The sequence below is a fragment of the Lycorma delicatula genome, chromosome 2 (genome assembly GCF_047948215.1).
Source record: "Lycorma delicatula isolate Av1 chromosome 2, ASM4794821v1, whole genome shotgun sequence".
Lineage (NCBI taxonomy): Eukaryota > Metazoa > Arthropoda > Insecta > Hemiptera > Fulgoridae > Lycorma > Lycorma delicatula.
The window spans coordinates 183,299,419-183,321,656 of record NC_134456.1 but is presented as its reverse complement, the minus strand read 5'-3'; the positions used below and the strand labels follow the sequence as shown (position 1 = coordinate 183,321,656).

Sequence of the window (22,238 nt, the reverse complement as noted above, 5' to 3'; positions counted from 1 at the left end):
AAAATCACAGCAACTGTTCGTCATAATATTAAAGTTAATCATGTCTTGGTCGAATGACTGAAAGTACTAGAAAAGAGACTGCGGACGAATTGTTAATAAGGCTGTAAGAGGATATTACAGCCTCTTAGGTAAAGAGGATATTACATCCTCTGATGTAATACCCGTTCAGGTATTACATCAGAGGATGATGTTTATGAGGGTAAATGAAATATAGTGCTGTACATACTCAGGTCGACCATTTCTGAAATGTGTGGTTAATTGAAACCCAACCACCAAAGACCACCGGTATCCATAATCTAGTATTCAAATCCATATAAAAAGAACTATCTTTACTAGGGCTTGAACGCTGGAACTCTCGACTTCCAAATCAGCTGATTTGGAAGACGCGTTTACCACTAGACCAACCCGGTGGATTATATAAGTATCGCCTACATGTTATAAACTGTTTGTTTTTGATTCTTAGTTAATCGAGGAAAAACACAATTTCTAACTTCCACCACTGATTTATGTGTCTATAAACAAGATTGTATATAACCTTTCTCCAAATTTAGTTCACTTCAAGAAATTTCCTTCATATGATAACCTTCAAGCAGTTTATTATGTACTCGTTGTTTAGTTAACGTAAGTTGAAACAGTTAGAACTTGGTTGGTTTCGTAATTTTCGCAGACGTATCAGTGAAAAGTATTTGCCGAGCTATATACAGTTTTCTCTCGGATAACTGAATTGGTTAGCTTGATATAGCTTTTGTCGTATATTTTTCTCACTTTAAAAGTAAATATTCTGTTTGTTTTCTCGGATAATCTATATGACGTCAAATATTACATTATTACGAAGTATTGCATGTATTAATCAAGTGATTTAGAAAAAAAAAAATTCGCCAAAGCTACGAGGTATTTATTTTAATAAGCACTTGGAAATCCCTCTTAGATTTACAGAGTCTTAAGACGTGGTGATAGGAAGAAGACCGTTATAAAGTAATGTTAATCCTATTGGGATTGACATTACTTTACAAACATAGGATTAACATTACTTTATTTTAGAACCTTCACCACAAAAAAGGTCATTGACCTTTTCTGTAGTGATAGTTCTAAAGTAAAGTAATGTTAAAAAAATTTTAATTCACAACTATATTCTCGTGATATATTTCTGGTGAATTATATCATTGGTATGGATGTATGGAGTAAAATTGAAGTTGATAAATTTCATAGAATAGTCATGCGATTCAGGGTTCTCGATGTACGTGTGATCTCCTTTGTAAGATCTCTTTAAAAAAAAAATAATAATAATATTTTAAAAACGTGTGTCGGATGTAAATAATACTCTCATTGTGTCGAATGTTAATAGCTGCTTTGCATCTGGCTGATTTCCCATCGTAAAAACTTCTAGAACTACCCTTATGTACTAAAAATGAAATCCAGAATGCTGAGTAATATGGACTTTTTTTTTATTACTTTTGTTTGTCTTTAAGAAGACAATGAAATCTGTAACGGCACAATCGAATGGCCCTTTTTATTGTAAAAAAATTCAGAATCCGAGTTTCAGATTATAGTTTCAGGTGCTTACACCCACCTGGTAAACAACGGATTTCCCCGAAACGAATAGTTTCGTAGGCAAAACCCATAGGCGTTTTGATTAGACGTCTAGGCGTCTTAACTATGTAAGCCCGGAACTGAGCGTGTGGGGAACAGATATAGCATTGGGGAAAAGATAAGGTTTCTGAGAGCTACGATTACTGCCAGAAATACCGTGATACGAGTGAACCATACATGAAGTAGTTATTTGAGGCCTCTCCAGGCAGTGGTAATACTTTCCACAAATAATCCTTGAGAAATCAGTGTAGAATTATCTGTTGAGACTTAGTTGTTGGCAGTATCATCAGATTGTTCCAAAACGTAGGATTTTAGTAATGTCGATTTTAATTCAAGTTTCCTTAAAATAGATAAATCTGGTTAAAATAGCATTTATTTAATACACAAGAGAGTAATATGAATCGATAACTAATAATATTTATAACTATTTTATTAGTAAATACTATTTCCAAGAATTTTCAAACATTTTTTAATTGATTTTTTTAACAACAATGTGAACTCTAATGTTAAATACTTTGATAGATGATTATATTTTAGGAAGTATGTTAATCTTATAACCGAAAATAGGTATTTTGTGTGGACTATCTTGTTGAATGAGTTAGTTTTCTACTCATTTTTCATCTAAGGCCGTTAACAAAATCGACTGTATTTGTAATAATTACTCTAATGTTGTAAAAAGTTTGTATGTTATTTTCAGTGTCTTGTAAATATTATTAACGATTTTATGATAATTTTATAAATAATTCCGACCACCAGTTTTTAAAATGATTTATAATCGTTTGTGTAATCACATTTTATGTTTATAACAATGTTTAATTGCTGATTACTTTAACACGCAAGTCATTTATAACCGCTGATTTTTTTTTTTTTTTTAAGTTCACTGATTGCGTGTAACGTTAAAAATGTTATCTATAAAGCGATATTTTAGTCAGATTTATTTTAGAATGTTTAGTTAATATATACTTTTACTTTTTTAGCTGTTGCAGTAATTAACATCGGAAAATTTCTGGTAACAGTTATCGCCCATCTGGATTTCTTGGTTTTTGAGGTTTTCTAGACAGACTACAAAAGCACTAAAATTTTCGCACGAAATGTATTTCTCTGTTTTTTAATTCACCATATAAGCTTCAAACCTTGTGCATGTGAATATAAAATTGAAATTTTGTAGCATATGAAAACTGCCACGGCTAATTGAGATTCGAACCCCTATCTATTGGCTCTGGCTTTATTCCTCGGAAATAGTTTAACCAAGAACTAAATAGAATCGAGTGGTACAGTGCATAGAATAATTTTCTTTATTGTTAATCGAATCTTAAAAAAACTATTTGATTTTATATTAAGAAATCCTATTTGCTTTTAAAGAATGTTAGAATTTTACTCGTGGTTGTTTTTTAGCACAAAAAATGTAATTTAACTTGAAATTTTAGGGGAAAATTAATAAAAAGCATTTTCCGTATTCATAAAAATAATATTTGTAACTTTTCTGTTTGTACCATAACTTTATATTTTTCTGTGCAATTTATCACGGGTAAGATGACCGACGAAAAAATACCACAAAATGTTGCTATGACTATATGATAGCGCCATCACGTCCGGCATTAATTGTGTCGCCATCATATCCGGTACTGATATTTGTAGACCGCAGTACTCAATACTACTACGTATATCTATCTGCTTATAACTGAGATTATAGTGTTAACTTTTGTTATTTATTTCAGTTTTTAATAATACATTATTTTTGCTATCATAGTTACATTTTTTTTTTTAATATATAAATAAAAAAGTTAATGCGCGATGTATGTTTAGTGTTTTCAAGGATGTAGTGCTTAACCTTGATGAGATAGAATGGTTTTATTTTAGAATCGATCGCCCTGAGCGTATAACTAATTAAATAAATGCGTTTGTTTACCATTAGTGTCGACTTGACTGAGATCTCCTATGACTTTTACCAATCTATTAGCCTGAAATATTTTTTCCCTGATGTTCCGTATCAACGTAGTTTTCATATCTCATCGAAGGAATATGAGAATTAAGCCCCAACGTTTATTATTAGTTGCCTATTTGTTCCACACTGTATTTTTTTCAACTTATTTATTTGAAGCTTTGTTTATTGTTATTAGCTTTTTCATAAAAAAGGCATTTCCAGGTTGGAAGACGTTTTCAGTTTTTATCACAGAAATATAACAAGAATAGAAAATGTTTTTAACGATATAGTAATTATAATTATGTTTTATTTGTTAAAAAATTAACGTAGATTGAATATAATTTAATTTTATTAATATTTAACGGTTTCTATTAGGAAGATAAAAAAAAAGTAATTAAGTTACTATACTAATTTTCGAATTTATCGTTAGAAGAGAGTTAAGTTTAATACTATGGGGATTCCGGGAAAGTTCAGCAATATCGTTCCCAGTTTTTTGTATTAAATCTAACCTTATTACTTGTTATCTGTACTGTTATAATAAAATACCCTTACCTTATTCCTAGGAATTGTTTCTATTTAGAAAGGTGGACTTTTAATAATTTTAATTTTCGGTAACGGATTATTGCGTTGGCGAACTAAAGGTTCGTTGTTACCTGCGGTGAGGTAACGCCTCATACTATTCAGGTTTTTCCCGCACGATACACTCTTTGTAAATATGTTTATATGTACGTATATACTGGAAGTTATCGGATGTTAGGGTAATGACATTAATTTCATAATATATTGTCGCTTTAACCATTGTTATTTACGTCAACAATCAGCAGTCAGATCTTAAAATAAGTATCCGACTCGTGTAGGATTAATTTGCCGATTTCCTTTTTTATATGATTTTACTTATAATTATTTTATCTTTTATTTTGTTTGTAATAAAATTTATTTTTTTTTTGTACTTCGTTAGAGTCGTATTTTTATCGTATTATTCACTGTAAGGTTACTTACTTATCCAGCAGACGTCGTTAGTACATGTTACGTAAGTACAATATAGCGTCTTTCGTGACTGCCGCTGACGTCATTAAATCTGGAGCGAGTTGTGTCGGGGGGATTAAATCGAACCACTGCGCGATGTCTCAAACTTGCAGCCGCCCGACTATTCGTTTAGTAAATGAGGAATTTTCCGCTTTTCATTGAACTTTTATTTATTTGTTGAATGCTTTTAAAATATTCTTTCCTATTGTACAATATAATTTTTTATTCATCTCGGACAACGTTTTCTCTTCAATAAATTATGTAAAATATTAATGGATCACCGTGTTAGATTCCTATTTTGCTGTAAGGTTGTTTGCATATTGTTTATTTTTTATCGATTTTAGTACCGGTGTAAACGAAAGCTTATGAGTAGACACGTTTTACTTTCTTGCTGCCTTTTCCTTTTATTAAAAAAGGTTCGGGCAACCTCTTTTTTAAGGTTTTAATTTTACGGTGGAGTACAATCGTACACTGATTTTCGTTTGTAATGCTAGTTAATGAATATTTTATTTTTTAAGATATGGTTTTACTTACCGTTTCATTATTAATTTTATTATTTATATATCTTACATTTAATATAATTAATTTATTTGCGTGTCTATTATTAATTAATGGTGTCTGTATAATTTCTCTCTCAGATTTTTCTCGTTTCATTTTAAAAGCATATCATAACAGTAAGCCTGGTATATAATGGAGTTCGTGTAACCGCATAATTTAGTTTTAAAAATTTCGCTCTTTTTTATCTTCACCTAAATTGGTGATGCCTTCTCCAGTTTAGCATGCTGACTTTCCTTGAATTTGTTTTTCCGCTTAATTGGTCAATATCTTTGATTGTCTAATGTTTATATTATGTTGTAGAGAAGTAGAACCAGCGGTGTTTTTTTTTTGTTTTGTTTTATAAGTTAAAAGTGTGTCAGAGAAACGGCAAATTAAAAAAAAACTACGTACTTACTTTAAAAAAAAAAAATAATTTTGTTAAAAATTTATTCATGGCGTTTAATATGAAACATTTTGAAAAATAAGAATATATTTCAATTATTTTGTGTAAAGTATTTATGTCTGGAAAAAAATTAACGTGAATTGGCATGGCATTTAAACAGACATTTTGGCGATTTCATCACATTAAGTTCCTCGGTCCAGCAGAATGACCATAGTATTTTGCATTAAAACAGACATTTTGGAAATGTTTCGGTTCGTTTCCTTGATAACTGCCTTTAATTCGTGATATTCTATTATAATGTGTATTTGGGTATTGGAAACTGTTTTAATTAAAAATTAGTGATTATGATCTGGCCGAAACGAACTAAGTTTAAAGTTTTAGAGAAATTTTGCTGTCCGAACTTTAATTTATTTTTGGAGAAATCTATTTCTTGGAGTCAAATCAGAGCCGTTGACGTTGCTTAGGTTATATACAGCGCTCGCGCACATACACGAACACTAGTGTTTTTTATTTACTGTGACTTTTTCTGGAGTAGCTTCAGATAACTTTCGCTATTTTCGTTTCGATGTATCTCAAAATTAGGTATCTTATTTGTTACATATATATTTTTTAATTCATTCTTTACCATGTGTTAAGAGAATTAACGTATAAAGATTAAATAAATAACCAAAGAGGAGCTAAAGGAATTCTGCAAATAACCTAAAATGTAACAGTAAGAAGAACATTACTGTTAAATAATTAGATTAAAATCTTTTAAACCAAACAAACGATTCAACGTCTTGATCGCTAAAGAAAATTTCAAAATTCCTTTCTCCTCTGCTCTGCCATTAATTTTATTATAAAATGAAAACGCATTTGGTCGGCAAAATGGATTTAAGTGTATACAATGTTAAAAAAATAAAAAATAAAAGTATATTTAAATAATTTATTGGATAGGAGTTAATGAAGAATAATAACACTGATTAACATAATTTTTGTTTATTAACATGCGAAACATGATTTTAATCTGTTTTTTGATGCTGAAAACGAATATGAATCAGCATCTTTCTATCGCCCACCATTTAAAAAATAATTTTAATAAAAGAATTTTTTTCATTTTTCAACGTATAGTTAGCATTTTAAGTTCCTATAGTGTATTTTTAGCTCATTTTTTATTGTTAACATAATTTGTAAGCTATAAATAAACAATACTATACAAAGAATTATATCATATCATAGTCACATATTATGACTTATGTACCTGTGGTTTGGCATTAACTAAAGGATCATGTAACCGATTGTTACTTGTGTTTAACAAGTGTGTCTGGAATTTCTAAAAAATCTAAATTTACTGTAAAATATCCTTCATCAGCAAACAAGCCTGTACTTCACAGTGAAATTATTCCAGTTCCTAAGCCACCTGTGAATGTATGTTTGTAAAGCAGAGATGAAGAATCGGGCAGTACTGAAGAAGACAACAATGATTTTGATTTTTAATTATCTTCCAATAAGCCACATCTTATATCACAAGGTGAATTAAATGACTTGGTTAGGGATTTAAATTTATCAAAAAATCAAGCTGAACTGTTAGGGTCAAGACTGCAAGGTTGGAATTTATTTCAAAAAATTACAAAAATGTCGGGCTTTCGAAGCCGACAAAAAGAACTTTGTCAGTACTTTATTGATGAAAATAATTTGGCTTATGGCACAAATATTGATTAGCTTATAAGTTGCACTTATATTTTCCCTTAATTTTTTTTGAAGCTTAATTTATTTAAAACTAAGGGTGATAGAAAAATTGTATTTACAGATCAGTAATGTACGCAAAAAAGCAATTCAATAAATGGTATTACACTTTGAGAAACATTAAAAAAATTGTTACTGTCTATCAGTATAACCATATTGCAAATTGATTTTTATGCTAGGTTTTATTAAAGTATGTGTAATAACTCAGCCGATTATCCTTTGCGTGTATTCTTTGCCTTTATATAAGGTTTAGTCACTTTGTTTTAGATATATATATATATATCTTGTAAATTCCATAACCAGATTGTTTCAAATTTTGCACCATTATTCATCGTAGTTTTTAAAATTGTTGTTTTAAATCTAGAATCATATTTTTTATGTTATCACAAAGGCATTTCTACAGTTACCATATGTTTAGTTCAGGAAACACTATATCGGCTTCATTACGTATTTAGTTCTATTAATTACATATTAAACTGTATACTGAATTGCTGACTTCAAATTCTTTTTAGATAAATAAGTACACCCACCGGGTTGGTCTAGTGGTGAACGTGTCTTCCCAAATCAGCTGATTTGGAAGTTGAGAGTTCCAGCGTTCAAGTCCTAGTAAAGCCAGCTATTTTTACACGGATTTGAATACTAAATCGTGGATACCGGTGTTCTTTGGTGGTTGGGTTTCAATTAACCACACATCTCAGGTATGGTCGAACTGAGAATGTACAAGACTACACTTCATTCACACTCATACATATCATCCTCATTCATCCTCTGAAGTATTTTCTAAATGGTAGTTACCGGAGGCTAAACCGGAAAAAAAAGATAAGTAAGTACAATGAATGGATTCTTTGCAGGTTACGCGATTGGCTATCCAAAGATTTTTTATTAATTGAATTGTTACTATTGAAGTGAAATTGAATACTTAGAAAGAAAATACATAAATGGAAACATACAAATAAAATATATAAATATTTAGGTAATAGATAAATATAATAGAAGAAGAATCGGGTTCAACTTTTTCCCGTTAGTACGAAGTGAGTTATAACGCTTCAAACTTATCAGCAAAAATTTTAATCGACCGGTATAAATCTTTTTTATAATTCATAACGTTGCACGTGTATGAACACAATTACATTTTTCGCTCACCTAAATTAAGTCGCCTATAATATTCTTTCTTTATAAAAACAAGTAGATTAAATAAGATACAATAGTATATTCATTCTATTTCTATCTGTAAATTACTTCAGTAGAAAGTAAAACTGTAATTACAGTACTGTGCATAAAACTGGAATACTATGTTGTTTATCGCTAACCGCATAAATATATATTTAAGTTCGTTTTCTTTATTCCATTTTAAGTTAACATTATTTTGTTACCACCAAAAAATAACTTTCCGTTATTGTATTTATTTAGAAAGTAAATTTTATTTTAAAATACTTTCGTTTTAGGTTAAAAAATATATTTATATATAATATCATTTTTAAAACTCGAGAGGTATTTAATTGAAAACAATTTTCATTTATTTGTGGGTTTGTTGTTTGCATTCTGTTACAGAAGGTAGGTATGCGATCAATAAATATTTTCTCTACCTTTCGTATGAAAGTAAATGTTTACAGTTCTGTTGAATTTTTTGCATTCTCTTTTTTATTATTTGTGTAATTTTTATACACAGTGATATTTTAACATTAATTCAAAAACTGTTATTATTTTAAACTACTCTATTACCTTAACACTCTTAAGAAAAGCGAGTGTCGATCTGAACTTTCTATGTTCATGCTGAGAATGGCGAAACCTGTAGAGTCAGTGAATCCTTTGGTGTGATCTTGTGGATTATGGATCAGGGGTTTACTGCAAGCAAGATATGCGTAATGGCTGAAGTGCCTGTCGGGTAAGGCAAAGCCTGTATCTAATATTAAAAAAAGATTTGATGTTTAGTGTCCGTGTTTCAATGTTACTTAGCGGTTAATATTAACTAATCGATGGCCTGTCTTAGAATCAGTTGACGTCAGTCAAATCATGGCTTATTGTCGAAGTGTAATTTCGGAAATTGAAATCGACTACTTTGGTACTTTTTTTTACAAAAAAGATGAGAATTGTAAAAATTATTTTTTGTTTTACAAATTATTGAGTTTATTTGTTTCATGCTCAAATGATGTATTCATACCTAATAAAAAATAAGCTTACAGAATCCAGTCGTATTAGAAATAATTTCCGATTCCGAATTAACAAAAATTTTAACGCAGAATTATTATTTTTCCTTTAAATAAGAAATTAAATTATGTGAAGTACGTTTTGGGTACAAATAAATTGAGTTTAATAAATAGGGGATACATAAGTGGTTGTTTACCGGATTATTATCAATAATCAATACATACCGTAACCCATCTTCGATTTTGAGAAGAATTGATTATTTATTTGTTACTTAATGGGGAATATTTTCTAGGATTTTTGTTCTTTTTCACACGGAACTAATTAAATAAAGTTATTTTACATTGTAAAAAATCTGTTGTGGACACACATGACTTCCTTGTACGCCTATTAAATTATATATACACATTTTTTGTTGCACTTTAGTTGAAAGTGAGATACGATCCTTCAATTCTTTAATAAAGTGGACAGTTACAGAATTGCTAAAATATTGGTCTTTATAACATCAAATACAGTTAAGTTATTATGATGTAACTATCAACAAAAAACAAACGAATAATGTATGTTTCACTAAATCTCCCCTACATGATTTACTTGTACGCTTATTAAATTACATATACAGTTTTTTTTTTTTTTTTTAATTGAAAAGTTCATAGTTTGATTTCATTAATAATTTCTGATATTTTTTATATATTTTTTTTATTGTTATTATTGAATTATTATTTACTGTAACTTTTTTCATCGGAGATTAATTATTATTAATAAATCAATTTATTTAAATTTAAAAAAAAGAAGGGAAATGAAGTCTGATGTGAACCGATGTTCGCATTAGAGGCATTAGGAGGCCACATTAGGAGGCTTCTCCTAATGAGATCCAAATATTTCATTAATTAAAATTTCATTTGGCTATAACTCTGGAACAATTGAAAATAAATAAGTACCACTTATGATATATCGTTGAAATACTCTCACTGCGGGCTTATTATAATAGTTAAGAAAAAGTCCAAAATCCAATTTCTTTTTGGGAATTTGGGCTTTTTTGTACACTTTTGGTTCAGTCGATTGCAATCAAAAGGGAAGGTGTACAACTAGATGTTACAACAGTTCTAAAACCAAAATTTCAACATACAACGGCTAATCGTTTTTGAGTTATGGTAGATACATACGTACATACTGACGTCACGCCGAAACTAGTCAAAATGGATGCAGGAATGGTCAAAGTAAATAAATATTTCCGTTGAAACGTGAAAATCAAAATTTTTCGCGCACAATAGTTCCCTTAGTTTGTACAAGGAAGGAAAAAGTAACATTTTTATTTCAATTTCACGAAATTAAAATACTAATGAAATCAAATTATTTACATTTGCAGAAAAGTAGTTATGGATAAAATAATATCACTATAAATTTTTACGGTTTCATAAATCAAATTATTAAACTTCAAATGTATCCTCTAATATATTAGGTGTCAGGTACAGTAATTCACGAATGAGAAATCTTTTCAACCAGCTGGCACATTTAACGATCTTAATTTTACAATAAATCGTTAGATAATTATAAGTTAATTACGAATTAAAATCAGAGTTAAATTTATGAAATAAAGCTTTAAGTTCGTTATTTTTATTAACTATTACATATAAAAATAAATTCCCAAGGATTTTTATCCAATGAATGAGTTATTATTCTGATGTAAAAGTAGTTAGTAGTTTTCTGCTATTAACTTATATTTACTGTGGCGATTACTCCCATTATTTCACATTTTATAACGAAAAGTAACGGTGAAAGGTTTTGAAGTGACAAACTGTAAAAGTCGCCTACGTTTCACAATTTTTAAAAATAATATGGATTCATTTGTCATTTAACTGTGATGTTTGCGTTTTGGTATCATTTTGCCGATTATTGAAATAATATGCCATAAATAGAAGAAAGTTTATCTAACGGTTAAAAACGTACATCCGGGATTTTGAAATTTTTTATGGTATATTGTTTATTTTTACGGTATATGAATCGAAATATACTAAGTTTTAATATAAAATTTCTGAAACTTTTAACCTATACTGATTGGATAATGGATTTATTACACGGTTTTAAAAGGATCTGACTGATCAGTTCATGTAATAATAATGATTCAGTGTTATAACCCCTTACATGGTTGGATTTTATGAAAATTTGTCTTCCATGTATTTGTTATTTATTATTATGAAAAGTGATTGGAAACATTCTAAATAAAACTAATGACGTTTATTTTTAGTCCGTAAACAAATTATAAAATCACCATCCAAAGATTAGTTTTCATTTTATTTATTAACTTAATTATTTTAGACCATCTAGTTGAATTTTAATTAAATTCTTTTTATATCCTTGTACGAAGTAAAGGAAGCATAATTCCGAAAAATTTCGGTTTTTACAAAATTATCCATTTTGACCATCCCTGAATTTATTTTGACTAGTTTCGGCGTGACTTCTGTACGTACGTATAACTCAAAAGCGATTATAACTCAAAACCATAGAATGTTGAAATTTTGGATTTAGGACTACTATAACATCTAGTTGTGTACCTCCTCTTTTGATTGCAATCGACTTGACCAAAAAAGCCCAAAATCAAAAAAAATTGGATTTTGGATTTTTTCTTAACTGCAGTAATAAGCCTTCATTGAGAGATTTTCAGCAGTATATCATAAGTGGTACTTATTTTCATTGATTCCAGAGCTATAGCAAAATAAAATTTTTAATATTTCAAAATTCGGATCTTACAAGGGAAAGGCACATCGGTTGAAATCCGCCTTCATCTCCTTTTTTTAAATTTAAATAGATTGCTTTATTAATAATAAATTTAAATATTTATTAAAAATTATTAATAGAACTTTTATAGTAAATAGTGATATTTCGATAACATAAAAAAAATGAAAAAAATCAAACGTTATTAGTGAAATAAAATTTTGGGTACTTTTAAAAATGTGTAATTTAATAGTCGTACAAAAGGAAGTTATGGAGTGTCCACATAAAATTTTTTCTGAGTGATTCAGAGTGGGAACAATTTATTGTAAAATTTCTATTTTACTGTCTTCACCGACCACTTAAAATTTTCATTTATTTTTAAAAACAGGCGTCAGTGGTTTTTGTGGTAGTTTTTCTTTTAGCTTATTTTTACACTATTTATTTTAAATAAATCAATCTAGTGATTTTTTAAAATTATTTTTCTTTGGATAAAAAAGTAAATAAATGTTGAAAAATGTAACTTAATGTTTTATGGGTAATGATAATAATTTTTAAATTTATTTCCGAGGAAAGGATTAAGTTCTAAGCTCCTACTTCGATTGCCGAGCGGCAAGGTCCTAGCCTTATAACTGGAAAAAAAGGTCCAGGGTTCAAATCCCGATCAGGCACGGTATTTTTTCATTACGCTACAAAACTTAATTTCGTATTCCCACGCACAAGCTTCAAATTTATTTGAATGAATTAATCATTAAAAAAAATCGAGCAGCAGTTCAGCAACAAATTTAACAGAGCGTTTTTTAACAATCGCTTTACAACTCTTCGGATACGGTGATCATATTTTTTGGTATATTGAGTATAAGGTTATCTGAAAAGTGTTAGCCTGCTGTATTCTAAAGATTTTTTTAAAGTTTGTATCAGTAGATGAATGAAATATATTTATGGTCGAGTGGAATAAGTATTATTTTTTTAGATGGCATTAACTCATTACTTATTTCAATGATTAATGTCTTAACTTTATGAATATTTTGTTCATGGTTATTAGGTGACAACTATACAAATGAATAGTAAGTGTTTTTAAAAATATTGCCATAGAAAAATGTGAGACCTTAAATTTTTATATATGTATGTTTATTAGGTTTTTTTAACAGATGTGTTTTACGATCAAGTAGTCCGGAATTCTTTATTTTTAGTTAGAAGCAGCTTTATTTTATAACGTATTAGATTTTCGTTTGTACCAAAGGTTTTTCGAAAATAATTTTTCTTAATCATTTTATTATTACCTTTGATGAGCATTATGAATTTAACGAAGAAAAATTTGACGTGAAATCCTCGCCAATAATTTTTCTGTTTATATCCATCAAATTCAAACCGAAACGGCAGTATTACACTTTTGTTCTGTGTTTTTTTATAGAAATGTAAATGTAAATTTTTTATGTAAATGTAAATGCATTTTTATAGAAATTAAATTCGTTACTAATAACTTCATTATTACTTTTCATTTTTTCTCTAGTAATGTTTGGTAAACGTTTATACATTTACGGACCTTATATTTAATTAAACTACATATTCATACTACTTTCGCACACCATCTATTTATTTGGATATGTTAAATAATTTATGTCGACAGTTAAGTAAATAAGGTTTGTCTTAGGGCTGGTGGGGGGGGGGAAACTAGGGTAACGAATAAAATTATAGGTCATATCACTACATCCCCACTCTTAGTATTGGGGATGAAATAGAGGTAGCGGTGAGGCTGCATCTGTATAATGCTTTAATTAGTCAGAATATATTGATGCATCATAAAAACGTTGTATGAATGTCTTGATGAATGTGATGCACTTGTAAAACCCATGTAACTAAAATTTATAAATGACACATAGTGTGATATTATATAGTAATTGTGTAGTCTTTACCTTAAAAAATAAAACAATTTAAAAAATGATATTTTATGGGATTTTACTTAGTATATCTGTGTGAAGAATTTTAGTTTATTTATTAAAAAAACTTAAAAATTAATCTTCAGATTTTTTCATGGAAAGTTAATATTATAGACTTTGGAAGTTAACTGCGTAGTTTGCTGTGAAAATTAAAACGGGTTGTCCCGTTTTAAAATTGTTAATCAACGGGTAACTTATTTCTTCTGCTAAATTAATGCAGTGGTTTATGATGTATTAAGTGACGTAACCAAACGGCTATAAGCAATCTGATATGAAAACTTCAGCCACTCCCACAAAGATTATTTCCATTATACTTCATTCCTGATTATAACAAGCTTCCCTCATGCTTACTAGGGAACGTAAAAAGTGAAGTGGTCTCTCATTTACTTTCTTCAATGCTCCCCTAGTTTGTAACCGTATTTATTATTTTTATGGTTTGATCCGTCTTGTCCTGTGCTAAGGGGAAATTGTGTGATTGATAGTTTATTTAAACGCTTCTCGTCCATTTAACCCTTGTACATATTCTTAAGAAAAATATTTATTATATTACAGCAGTTTTTTTCAACGTGAACAACATATTTGTAGTAAAATCTAGAAATAGATGATTTTTAATTTATATGTTTTGGCTACTTAGAAGTTTTCTTCGGTAATGTTATTTTTATGATTTATTTAAAGGCTCAGAATGTCCAGAACAAATTAATATTGTAATTTTACAATGATGGTAATATTTTATAGCCGTCTCTTTTGTAGAATTTATTTACACTCGCATTAAGGTTTGTTTATACTTTAACATATATTTAAATACTAATCACAAAAAATTTACATAGTTTAAATTAGAAATCACATTTCATTGAGTACAAATATGTCTCCCAGCTTGGTGTACGAGCTCGTTTCTAAATTATCTTTGATAATTTCTCTTTTGCGCATTTAGAATACGTAGTGCAGCCCTGCCACACGACTAAAACCCATTTTTATATTAGTAGTATTCCGTATAATTTTTATATAGTTGATTTTAATTAATAACAGTTTTAGTCACATTAGTTCGTTAACTAAACAACGTTTATGAACATTAATAAATTATTCACTGTATATAAAATACACATTAAAAAAAAATAAACAAATCATTGGCTAATTTTTGTGCATAAATTTCGTACAGGATTTGAGTTTATCAGTTCAGTGTGGGAGAAAAATTCATTTAGTTATAACGTCAGATGGCCAAGCCCTTTTGTAATTAATAATGAAGTGATTCTGATTTCTGACAACATGTACTGAATAAATGCGTTTCCACCTCTCCACCATTATTTAACCTGCTCTTATGCAATTGCAGTTTGCGACTTATATTGCTTTAGAACAGAGCCGTTAAGCTTTACCTAATATATTATTTGTGCAACGGTTAATTTTGGCACTGCATTTGATATCCATTTAGCATTTATTTGTATTAAATTGTAAAGTTAATCTTTGTAGACTACTATTACGTTATGAACTTTTTTTATTTTATTTGATTCTTGATTGGGGAAAAAACTATTGTAAGGATTAGAGTGAAACGTAACCTGTAGTTGTATCTAAAACTAAATGTAATTTATTAATTATATAATTTATCTTTTTCACGGTAGATATTTCCGTTCAGAAAAAAATATGTTATTAATAAAACTCTAAATAAAGGGAATAATAAAAAAAAAAAAATATCAATAACATTGTTAAATTATCCCATTATTTGTATGTATTAACAAAGATAAGGAGGTTCAGTATTAACTCATAACCAACTCATTAGTTGGGTTTTTTTTATATACATCAGATATACCCAAAGAATCCTTAAATCTTGACGGTAATCTGTGGACTTGCTGTGAAAACCCACCGGACACCGTCGAGAAATGTAGGTGATTAGGGTAAGGAATGGGTAGTAATAAAGGGACCATGTATCAAACAGGAATCAGGAACTAAAAAACAAAAGAACAATCCTGTTCTAAGAGGTGCTTCAAGGTCTTCTGTGCAGAAGACCTTGAAGCACAGAAGACATCCATTCCTCCCCCCCCCTCATCATGTTTGAAGATGGAAGTATTTTCGTCTAGAATGGAAACAGTACATTTTGATCCCATTGTTTGTTGACCCACAAAAATGTATATTTCAACAAGTTGTGTTTCTTTCAGATATTAACGAGTCGCTCAGAACAAATTCAGGTTTCATGAAGAAGATTAGTCTAGTCAGAAACGAGTAGGCTCCGAAATTATCCTACGTAACTTTACAGGAATAAAATTTGAAATTTAACTCTATTCCCGCGGTAATTATGTAACATGTAAAAATTATTGGAGATCTGGCTTTTCGGAAAGCCATCGGTGCCGTTGGTAAAATTGAAATTATTGTTTCGTTTCACGTTCTTATTTCTTCATTTTCTTTAGTACTCGTTTTCTTATTCAAAGAAAGAAAAATGAAATTTTTCTTCAAAAACAAAGAATGAATGGCGATTTGTTAAACCAGTAAAACGATCGCAATGATGTATGCATTCTACGGTAAATGTTAAGTTTCTTTTGTTAGAAGTAAATGTAATTCTATCATTAACTATAATTTAAAAAATAGCAGTATTTTAAAAAGAACAAAAACCTTCTTTTATAGCAATCACTACATAAGTAACAAAATGATTCAGTGTTAAAAAAGTTTATTAAGGGTATGGTATTTTTATTTTTCAAAAAGTATTTTTGAAAAAATTGAATTGATTTTTTTCGTTCGGCTAAAAATTTCTTGTGAATTGTTTTCAACATTGTTCTTTTAAGATTTAATAATTTTTCTAACGATGTATTCTTATAGTATTATCATATCTATATTATTAGCTGTGAAGAATCAATCCTGTAATAGATTACTAAACAAAATCGAAGTTGGCTTTGTTACCCGTAGATTATAAACTAGTCTGCGTGATTGATAGTAGTGACTCCATTTTTTATCCAGATTTTGAATCTCGGTCAGAGGGTATATGACCAAAGGGAGATTAAAAGCCTCAAAGAGGGTTTTTATATGCTAAAAAAATTGGGTATTTGTATTTGGATGTTAGATTCTGGTTGTTAAATTTAATTGATGTTGTTGTTTGTTGACTTCATCTCCTTTTTTTAAGTTTTTTTTTAAATTTATATATATTGATTTATTAACGGTTATTAACCTCTGATTTAAGAAAATGTTTGCAATAAATAGTAATTCAATAATAACATTAAAAAAAAGAAAAAATACCAGAAGTTATTAATGAAATAAAATTTTATGTACTTTTCAGTTTAAAAAAATGTGTATATGTATTTAGTAGCCATACAAGTAAGTCATGTGTTGTACACATCAGTCTTTTAATTTTTTTTATTAACTTTGTTAATAACATTTATTTAATTTCGTTGTCGGTGGTGACTCCTAATTACGTTACTATTCTATCGAAGACGAAAGTACTTGAACTTTATTGAACGGCGTATGTATAAAATTTATGTACGAAATAAACCTTTTCCAGCACGTTCCTCAGGAACGATTTGATATCTAGGCGTTTCGTTCAAAGCAAATAAAAGTCTTTCTATTATTTCTTCGGTTATTTTTCCGAGTATCTCGTTAGAACAGCTGAAACATTTTTACGAAACTACTCAATGAGTCTTAGATACGTGTATCTTTAAACTTTTTTCCTGTTTAGTTTCCGGGAATCTACCTCAGGTATTATTTCAGAGGAAGAATGAAGATGGTATGTATGTTTGAGTTTAATCTTGTATATACTGTGGTCGATCATATTTGAGATGTGTGGTTAATTGAAATCCAACCACCAAAGAACACCGGTATATGTTTGGCTAGATCAGTGTTAAACACCAGAGGGTCTACAAAGATGCTACATCTTTAAAATTTGTGGTTCGGGAATATCAGTTCCGCCTCAGTTTTATCAGTTAGTAATAAATGAAGCGTGTTGATTATCGGATTAAACCGAGCCCTAATAAAAATCCTGTGCTCAGTTTTCTGAGTATTGAGTTTTATAAACTGTACTTTATAATTATTTTTTTCTTTAAAAAAAAAAATTAAAAAATGCATTGGTTGAAGTTACGTAAGGATCTATAACTTTTAGTTTTTTATCTACTACAACCTTTACAAATTTAAAGTCAAACAAAATGATAAAATCTATTTGCGACCGATTGAATATGTAAGGTCTCGATATTGCCAATAACCTTTTTACATTTTTTGACATTATTTATTAATTTGTCTTTTCTATAAAACTTAAAAAATTATTTCAGCTGATAAAATATAAAAAGTTAGATAAATCAAATGGGGATATCGACTTTACCTATTGTAATAAAGGTTCAGTTCTTACATTGAAATTTTTTAGTAGAAGATACGGAATTTTTTTTAATCGTAAATACGTTTCATTTTTTGTTTTCGTATTTTTTTAGATGAAAAAATTACTTATCACTAAAATAAGTGGTTCACTTGAAAATCTTTAGATTATATTCTAGTAAAGGCAGTTACTTTTATACGGATTTGAACACTAGATTGCGGATACCGGTGTTCTTTGGTGGTTGGGTTTCAGTTAACCTCACAGCTCAGGAGTGGTCGACCTGAGACTGTACAAGACTACATTTCCTTTACATTCATACACATCCTCCTCATTCATCCTCTGAAGCATTACCTTACGTTCGTTGCGGGAGCTAACAGAAAAAAAGAAAGAAAGATTATTTGTAGCATAATGTTTTATTTTGATTAAATAACATACGCGGCACCTTCTGTTAAAGATCAACCAGGTTGTCTTATGTAGCTTAATTAGATGAAACATATATAAATAAAAGTTATAGAATTGACTGAAATACCCCCACGTATATCTTGATAAAAGTATGGAAAAGAATTGCAAAACTTTTTCTGTACTCACAGTATATGACTATATCTATTAATAAAATGTTATTTAAGTTGATTATAATAATACCACCCGGTGAAAGAAAAAAGAGCTAGTAATGATGATGCTGATTTGTTCCTACATTTTTGTGGAGTTTAAGGTGTATCTCCCGTTCTTAGGAATATAAGTAAAAAAAAATATTCAGCTCCTTGGAAAGGAACTAACTTCTTACGGTTTTATAATAATAAAGCGTAATAACAACTGAAATAATAATTGTAGTCTTTCCTCCCCTATTTTGAAAAGTAAAGTACTTTCAGCTCGATTGATTGAAGTAGAAAAAAGTTATGCAATACATCAATTTTAGAGATGTGTGGTATTACCTCGTATTCATGTGATGGATTGAAAATTCCGTTCATACTCATTACACATAGAGAAGAGCAAAATAGTCGATAGATTAAAACGGTCAAAGTAATTAAAAAATAACGCAGTTTGAATTTTTTATTGGGAGAAATGCTTTTCTTTATTTATTTTTTTATAATTTTTTGCAAATAATGTTCAAGGTTGTCTAATTTTCTTAAGTGTTAGAATTCATTTTTTAAAATAAATTATAAAAATACGCAGGTAAAATTTTAACTAAATTCAACGCTGGTCTACATATAACCACCCTTACAGTATATGTCTCCGTTTCTTTACCAATCTATTTTAAATATTTAATATACTCGGTTCTCTCGTGATACACAAGCCACCACCCCAGATTTTATTATGGAAAGTTAAGCCGTTACCGAGTCGCAAAGCCATCGGATATACGATAAAACATATAAATAAGTGTTATAAACTGATGAAAAATTAAGTATTTTTGCACACAAGGGACTTAAAATGTTTAGTAATGCTTAAATATTAATTATAAGTTATACATTTTTACAACTTTTACCTTTGTTTTTGAATTTATTCCTTTATTAATCATTAATGTAAAACCATCAAAGACTGCTTTTCAAATGGTATTTTATAGGGTGAACTGGTAATTCACCCCTTCTAGAGAAAATGTTGCTATGTAACCATTTGTCATGTTAATTAAAGAGAAAAACTTATATATATATTTACAAATTCGGAACGGTCTGACAGACAGATTATTTACTTATATTGTTTTGTAAAGGCAATGCATTTTTATTACATAGTATTACAATATAAATACATTACAAGTTATGTAAATACCTCATTTTCAAATCAGTAACTATAAATATATCCATCTTTCCTGTTTTTTCCTTGGCTACATTGCTTGCTTACTTACTGGTTACCTGACGGTTATTATTTATTACACACTCTTTTTTATACCTTTATATTTTAATATTCATATCAGGCTCTTCACAGATGTCGTATATACTCCCTGCTGCATCATTTGACGGATACGAATTTTTTATTCAAAGATTGCTTTTTTAATCGGCTTAAATTATTGAATTCTGTAGATTAATTGGATTTAAGTCTCTTTTTATAATATCCCCAATTTTGTGACGAGTTTGCCTCTGTGACGAGAAGTGTGCAAAATTTTGTACACATATTTTATTAAATTTTTAACAAACGTCAACATTTCTTCTGGTTATTTATTTACTGATAATAAATTTATTCGTGTCTTCTCTCTAGAGTGCGTGATTTGAATGTTAATAAGTACAATTTAAATGTGTACCATAATTCCATAAAATTTCACATTATTTATGATGTAATTTATTAAAACGCCGTTAATAAATATATTTTAAAATGTATTATTAATGTTACAATTTGTTACATATTTACGATATTCACTGAACTTGTACGAGCAACTTTGGTAATTGCACGTTAGGACAGTGCTTATACAGTTGTGACATTTTTTTTTTGATTTATGCATCTAATAATTGTTTCGTAAACACATTTCTTTAATCTCGTTTATATACAATTTGTAATGGTGTATTTTATCGATTGGACGTGACGTGCACCGTTTTACGGCTTGAAACAATCAATTTGTATGCATATATATACATATTACGAACGTATAAATATAGTTTGTAAATTAATGTTAAGGGCACTTATAAATGTTTACGATTTCGTGAGAAAGAAATTTGTTTCGATCGCCGTCGAGTCTGCTGCACAAAATCAATGTCGGTTGAGGGCGTTTGCGTGAAGGGCAAGAAAAGAGGCGTCTTTATGCGTATGTTGACCGACGCCGAGCCACGTGGTCAGACGACGCCGTAGATCGATGCTGCTTGGCTCGGATTTTCAGACGCTCAACAGTCGGCTTTTAGACGCGGCGCGTGAACGACTGTCGACTACGTCGAGTCATCGTCTATGACCTAACACTACAAGTTTCATTCTTATAATAAATATAGATATATAGTTAAACAATCGTACATCATTAAGGTGGTTTGTTTATTACTTAAATAATTTTTATTAAATTGGTTAAATTTTTATGGTTTTATTTAATTATTACTTTTTAAAATTTTCTTTTCTTTAACAACTTGGGAGAAAAATTTATTCCAGCAGTTATTTCAATTTGTTAATAATTTAGATAATGGGTGGTTTTTCTTTTTATTACTATTTAATATCGGAATTTGTAATAAAATCATCGCATCTTTTATGGAAATAGTCATTAATCTTTTAATAATAATTTTTATTTTATAACAGCATTCAACTAGCAGTTCGATACCGATATTATATAAATAACTATGACAAAAACTTAATTCACTGACTTTTAACTGTAGAATTTTTTATATTTGTTTGTAATAAAACTATAGAAAAAAATTAAAATAGCTTCTTTTTTACTGTAAGCTTCTAATAGTATTAATTACATTAATTACAGTTGTTTTGTTTCTACAGTAATTTAAAATTTTTTCTGTCTAGGTACAGTAATAAGGAGTCGTAAAATGTAATTCCAATTTTAAAACGTAAATGACGTTTTTTAATTAAATCAGTTTTGTCTATTTAATAAAGTAGTATTTTAGTTTTACTATTAGTTGTGCCCGTATTTTAATTAAACATCTTTATCAAACCGGGAAGAGATTTGGATTGCGTAAAAAATAATTAATTAAAACTTTAAAATAATTTTTCAATTTGTAATAAGTTTTATAAATTTGTAAAAAAAATTTTACTTCTAAGTCTATTGTTACGAGGAGTCTTTGTATGAATTTTTTTTTTATGTGGTATTTAAATCTGCTGTATTAATTGAAATATATCTTAAATCTAATGAAAAACATTTTTCTGGTTGTTAATTTCTGTGATTGAAAAACTTTTACATCACGATTTATGAATTGTAGGATTTTTTATCCTACCTTCATTTCAGTACTAGAAACACTCCCAAAACACTTTGTTTTCCTTTTTTTTAATAATTCGTAACGAGTTATGGAGTTTAGATACTGATATAGTTTGAAAAATAATGGG

At 28.9% G+C, this 22,238-nt stretch overlaps 1 protein-coding gene across 4 annotated transcripts in view; it reads left to right on the top strand.

The window, feature by feature from the left end:
* The window catches only part of GckIII (Germinal centre kinase III), a 477,720-nt gene that overhangs the window by 196,330 nt on the left and 259,152 nt on the right, over positions 1-22,238 (top strand). The window contains exon 1 of one of the 4 annotated variants that reach the window (XM_075356818.1): positions 21,108-21,221. The exons of the other annotated variants lie outside the window; for them this stretch is intronic. The gene's annotated coding sequence lies outside the window, so the exon portion shown is untranslated. Of the gene's footprint in view, positions 1-21,107; positions 21,222-22,238 lie in introns of those variants that run through there. 4 annotated transcript variants of the gene reach the window in all.